This window comes from Triticum aestivum, chromosome 7D, assembly GCF_018294505.1.
Source record: "Triticum aestivum cultivar Chinese Spring chromosome 7D, IWGSC CS RefSeq v2.1, whole genome shotgun sequence".
Classification (NCBI taxonomy): domain Eukaryota; kingdom Viridiplantae; phylum Streptophyta; class Magnoliopsida; order Poales; family Poaceae; genus Triticum; species Triticum aestivum.
Genome location: NC_057814.1, coordinates 639,780,420 through 639,786,834, shown reverse-complemented (window position 1 = coordinate 639,786,834; position 6,415 = coordinate 639,780,420). Strand labels below are relative to the sequence as shown.

Below are 6,415 nucleotides of genomic sequence, written 5' to 3'. Positions count from 1 at the left end.
AAGAAGTACCATGGTCCTCCTCCGGAGACGCCTCCGGGGCTTCCAGCCATTTCCCAAGGACATGCACATCCGACTCCTCACAAGGCGTTGCGAGCCCACCTTGCCAAGGGAATGCATCCGATCCTAATTTGGTGGGAAGGCCAACAGGCCAATCAACATCTTAGGCCTCATGCAAAGATGTCACACCTTTCAAAAGCCAAGTCCTAACTAGATGGCTAGGGATGTATTCAAGTTTAGTTAGTCTAAATAAGTTGGTAAGTTTTAAGATAAGAAGGTTTTTGTCCCGTAGGTCTTTTACATGTAGGCCTGCGACACTACATGTAGCATAATTTCTTTCATATAGCTAGCTTAGATGTCATGAAAATCCGGCCGACAATCCAGAATGCTTGAAAGAAAAGTCTTGAGAGAGGGGAGGGTTGATGATGACATGTGGGCCCCGCTTCCAACTAAATGGTCAACCAAACAGAGTTGACCTTGGGATGTCGTATGGTCGTATGGACCTGACGGGAGGGCCAGGCCTGTCATAATCAGGGTCAATTCCAGGCTAACCGGTAACTAGTGCGAAGTGATAGTTTTCTTTTTGGCAAAAAATTAGACTCTATGGTGCGTTCGTTTGCAAAGTATTTTTGCAGTTTTTCGAAAATACCATGGTTTCTGAAAAAACTTTGGTCTTATATACTTTGAGTTGTTTGGATGAAACAAAAACAGAAGTTTCGTAAACTGTAGTATACCAGAAATTAGGTTTTTTTAAGGTATCTGAAAGAGAGGTGATCTTTAGGACCATGGTTCACCCGAACCTATGGTCCACGCCAAAGGATGTACCCCCCCCCCCCCCCCCCCCCCGCCCACACACACACACGTGGATCTGTGTTTTCGTGTTAAGCCCTAACTCGTCAAAGCCCACGGTTAATCCTGGTGCTCATAAGGACCCCCTAGGCCTGTGTGGGAAGTAGTTTTTTTTCATGGGCTGGCACATGTCTCTAGGTATTGTAGCACTTTTGCACACGTCTCTATGAGCATAATTTGTATATATAAGAAAATAATAATTCACTTGGACTATTGAAAAATATCAGGCCAGAAGAACCTTCACAAACTCGTTTCGCAGACTGTAAAATTTCTGTACAAATTATACAACATATTCATTGATGTTTGTGAGAATCTGTACTGATGTCATGTCGCAAACAATAATTTTCTAACAGTTTTTTTGTTTTGTGTTGCCTGCATGATTAGTAGGACATCAACCTATACAGGAAAAAGACAAAAAAAAGGTTAAACCTGACATATCATGTAGCACAGTATTCAAGAGATAGGAGTTATAGATATACCAGCGACCACAAACAATTATCTTCAAAGCTTGTGACAAGCAGATATGTTTTAAAAATGTCCAGATTGAAATGAGATGCCCTTGATGTGAATCTGTTGTGCGTGATTCCTTGAGCCTACTCAATGCATGTCTTGGGGAGGGAGCTGATGCACAAAACGATGCAATAAACAATGATGAACAGTGTTTGTATACATGCAACAATACTTTTTTACTACCTATGATGTAAGCATCAAGTAGGCTTATTTTAGCAATGTAGGGCTTCTAACCTCGAAAATCCACAGGAGCGCTCGTCCTCGCATGGTCTCGGTATCGCTGGGCGTTGATCAACGTAGGTACAAGTCGCGCATGTGGTATTGTGGTACAGTAGACAGGGGATAATTTAATGATATACGGAATGAGGAGGCGACGGCGTTTGTGCGTGGCATGGTGACGGCCGTCTAAGCAGAAGCGGCGACGTTATGCACTGTTGTAACGTGTACCGGAGGGCCAGACGGGGTTGTACCGTGGGCCGGACGGACTGGAAACTGCTTGAGCCATGCGATGATTTTTGTTTTGCTAGATGACGTGCATCTTTTTTTTCACGGTAAACAAATGAGATAGGGCGATGTACCGAAATCACTAGTTGAGGAGTACTCGTTGTAAAGATCACTCCAACCTTCTTAGGTTGCGACAAGTGGCGCACACTTGTCGCAACCTATGAGTTTTCTCTTTTTTCGTAGATCCGTTTATTCAAAACGTTTTATCTTTTAAACCGTGAGCACAAATCTCGAACTGCTTTCACTGTTGGATTTCTCGCGTCAAGATCTTCAACACTAGATGACAAAAAAAAACCGATAAAAAAACAGGACCGTGAGCATGGGTTTTTTCCCTTACCGAAAGAGGCACGCCCGTGCCTCTCACGAAATCACAACCATGCCTCTATCGGAAGCAAAATCGTGACTCTCGCGGAAAAAAAAAGAGAAACCGCGTTTTTTTTCGTTTCCGAGGAGGAACGGCCGTGACTCTCGCGAAAGCATAACCTGCCTCTCGCGGAAGCAAAACCGTTACTTTCGCGAAAGAAAAAAGAACAAAAAACGCGTTTTTTCGTTTCCGAGAGGCACGGCAGTGACTCTCATGAAAGCACAACCGTGCCTCTCGCGGAAGCAAAACCGTGACTTTCGCGAAAGAAAAAAGAACATAAACGCGTTTTTTTTCCGTTTCCGAGGGGCACGGCCGTGACTCTCATGAAAGCACAACAGTGCCTCTCGCGAAAGGAAAAAAACGGAAAACGCGTTTTTTTCGTTTCCGAGAGGGACGGCCGTGCCTCTCGCGAAAGAAAAAAAACAGAAAATGCGTTTTTTCCGTTTCCGAGAGGCACGGCCATGACTCTCGCGAAAGCACAACCATGCTTCTTGTCAAAGAAAAAAAAACAAAAAACACGTTTTTTTACGTTTCCGAGAGGCACGTGCCTCTCGCGAAAAAAACAGAAAATGTGTTTTTTTTCGTTCGCGAGAGGAACGGCCGTGACTCTCGCGAAAGCACAACCGTGCCTCTCGCGGAAAAAACCGTGACTCTCGCAAAAGGAAAAAAAAACAAAAAACATGTTTTTTTCCATTTCCGAGAGACACGGCCGTGACTCTCGCGAAAGTAAAACCGTGCCTCTCGCAGAAGCAAAACCGTGACTCTTGCGAAAGAAAAAAAATGCATTTTTCCGCAATTTTTTTTCGAATTTCTTTTTGGTCGAAAAGCTAAGAAAGACCGGTGGAAAACCAAAACGTCGAAAACCCCCGAAAAAACGCTAAAAAAGCCAAAAACGCGTGCGGAAAAATAAAAAAAAAATCCGGAGGAAGCGCTCAGAGTGCAACATGTGGCGAATGGCTGAGAGCACGCCAAGTGGCGCTAATCGTTGCGAGGCCCCCGAAGGAGCGCTCGTTAACTAGTTGCTCTCGCGATGTACTAGCTTGTTAGCGTGGATTTTTTTTCATATCTGTGTTCTGTTCTGGTCGATCCCCTTTTTTCTTAACAGCTAGCGGTGTTTTTTTTTGGCTGAGGTAACTATGAGATTGCCCTGGTGCTCACATGGCGTCTTCCTGCTTCATGCCGACTGTTGGGACACGTGGAGGGATTCTTATTTGCACCGGGCCATGGGGTAGTCGGGTTGTCCAGCCCTTGCTACACATCGAATAGTCTCATAGCATTGCTGAAACTAGTGGAAAGGAAGTGACTGGTGGACCAAGGGATGTTTATGGGCGCACATCGAAATATGACAAGCTGGATTTTTCTTCGGAAGAGTTTGTTGAAATTGGTGACGTGCACGCTGTCCACTCGGTGCTTCATTTTTGGTGACATCAACCCGTTTGTCAAGTTGCAGGACAATGGCAATGTCTTCATCAATGGTAGGATGGTGGGATGATTTCATTTGAAGCTTAACCTTTTCCAGCTAAACGAGATTTTTAGTAATGGGAGGAGATATAGGTGGTCAAATGAAAGGACTGTAGCAACACCCGGAGGGAAAATGCCCATGTTTTCTGCACAAGCTCATGGGAGGAGCTTTAACCGACCTGTCAAATCACGAACATGGACTCGTTGGTGTTAGATCCGTGCCCACTTCTGCTGGATCTTAATAATGACATACGTATACGTATTGGCCGGAGGTCCAAGCGTGGTCCATGGCAAAGAACTCGAAAGAGGTGACTGTTTTTTGCCGTATTGGAATGCGAAATTGCAAGTTGCATTCACTGCCCATCCACACGCGTCAACGACTTGTTGGCTCGCGCTACCAGGCCATGTCGCGTAAACTGTTCCCGCCATGCACATATCCCGAAAAGTGTGTCCGAAGATCAATGGCGTGGAGCGTAGGTTCAGGCAAACCATGGTCCCATACAACATTCTCCGTATCTGAAAAAGAGGTACGGACCTCTTTTTTCTAAACAGAAGCGGGGGAGGTCTTTGGAGAGAACGCAGTTGCCCTTCCTGTCTACGTGGAGAGAAGATCAGATGCATGCTTTTATGGACTTGTTGGTGCCCACTTACTTTCCAGCAAGTAGCGCATGCCTCAAGCGAAGATTGATCATGGAGTAGATCGATTCGTCGGTACGCAGCAGGCTAGCTAGCTACCCGATTGATTATAAGCGGTGCACATACACGCACAAAGAGTTTTGCCCCGGCTGGGTTGCACTCGTAAGCAGCAGACAAGGTACACTCAATAAGAATCTAGGTGGTAGATTAGGAATTTGACCAAACAAAAGGTGCTACAGTATGTGAAGTGCACATATAAGTGATAAGTCAGTCTCCTACATATATAGGTGCGGACTCGTTGACCTCCTGCATGGCGGCTGCATGCATCAGGCTTCTGTTAGCTCAGTTAGTTACATCTTATCCAGCCTTGCAATCCGTTAAAACTATAGTATAACAACATCAGCCAAACACCTCGGTAGTTTTGGTAAAACTGAGAAAAACCACACCTACGAAATTTGTGTTACGTGTTTAACGTAATCAGCCAGCTGGTGGATTAGAATTTGAGGATTGGGGAGGAAGGGGCCCACCCCCTTGAAAACCAGGGGGGAGATGAGTTAGTTAGGAAGTTTACGTAGATGTTTTACGTAGGCTTACGTAGATGCAGCATTATCGTTAAAAGAAACTGTAGTATTCCTTGCCCACACATCAAAACACTCTGGTTTTCTATTACCACGGTTTTCTAAAAACCGTGTTGCCAAACTAAGTTAGATTTTTGTAACCTAGTTATTTTTTTTGTAGAATCCTAACTCCAATTGTGATTGTTTTCCGCTATTTACTCCAATGCATTCCAAGAGACATTACATGCATTCCAAGAGACATTACAAGTTAGAGCCTTTTTCCCTTTTTCACAATCCTTGTGCTCCTGTCCAATGATGGTGGAATCGTCTTCTTTGTTAGAGCTTAGTTTCTCCCACGAACACAGAATCAATCTACAGCTTTCTTTTTGCAGCAGCGACGCTTGAGTGAGAGCAACGTGTACACCCCACGTACCCACATATACACATATGTGACTGGGATCGGTCTACCAAGATAGCTAGCTCCCACACAAAATTGCCCTTTTTCAATAGCCTTTTTCCCATCACCTATACATACCTCATCACCGTCTCATCGATACACACTTTCACTTACAACAAGTTGAACATCGGTCTGACAAGAAACGATGGACCGTGTGTCCCCGCAAAAAAAGAAAAAACGATCGACCGTGTGGCAGTATGTAATCTATCTGGCCAGCTGCTGCAGCTCAGAATGGCCAGCTAGCGATATTATTGATGTCTAGTGCCAAAGCATATATAGTTTCTGAATCTAGCTACTATCTACTTCCTCCGTTCCAAACTACAACGCGTATTGTTCTTTTTAAAAGCCAATCTCTACTATGTTTTTATGGTGATTTATAGAAATTATGGACATGAAAGGGCATTTGGTCTAGTGGTATGATTCTCGCTTAGGGTGCGAGAGGTCCCGAGTTCAATTCTCGGAATGCCCCAACCTTTTTTCTCTTTATTTTTTTTACCGTTTTTACACGTATAGCAGAATTTCTTTTTTCTTTCCTTTTTACCGTTTTTACAGGTATAGCAGGATTTCTTTCATTTAGCTAGCGAATTACTAGATATCATCAAAAATCAATCTGTGTCAAGTAGCATCGCATTCAGGGATATATACTACTCCGTATTCTTTTGTCAAGGAGTCCAATGACGGAATCGCCTTCGTCGTTGGACCTTAGTTTACCCGCTGCAATCTCCCACGAAAAAACACAGGCGGCTTGGCTGCATGCCTCCATTGTAAATAGTTCATCATCGTCTCGTCAAGTCACACTTTGACTTCAACCAGGGTTAAACATCGGTCTGATAAATAAATGAACATAGGATCTATCTTCCTAAGCACGTCGCCCATCCATCGGGACTCGATCGTGTGGCAGTAATTAATCGGTCCAGCAATCCAGAATGACCAACAATATTGTTAATGTATCGTGCCAAAGCATATATAGTTTCTGAATTTAGCTAGCTGTTCAAACAGGTGTATGCAGCTACTACTATCAGGCAACCTGGAAAAATAGGGTGAACGCCTTACGAATCACAGCAAAAGTAATTAATGCTT

At 44.2% G+C, this 6,415-nt stretch overlaps 1 non-coding gene across 1 annotated transcript; it reads left to right on the top strand.

The window, feature by feature from the left end:
* The first annotated feature begins 5,732 nt into the window (after window positions 1-5,732).
* TRNAP-AGG (transfer RNA proline (anticodon AGG)) lies at window positions 5,733-5,804 on the top strand. Its single transcript has one exon. It is a non-coding gene; the product is annotated as a tRNA-Pro (tRNA).
* Window positions 5,805-6,415: the final 611 nt, after the last annotated feature.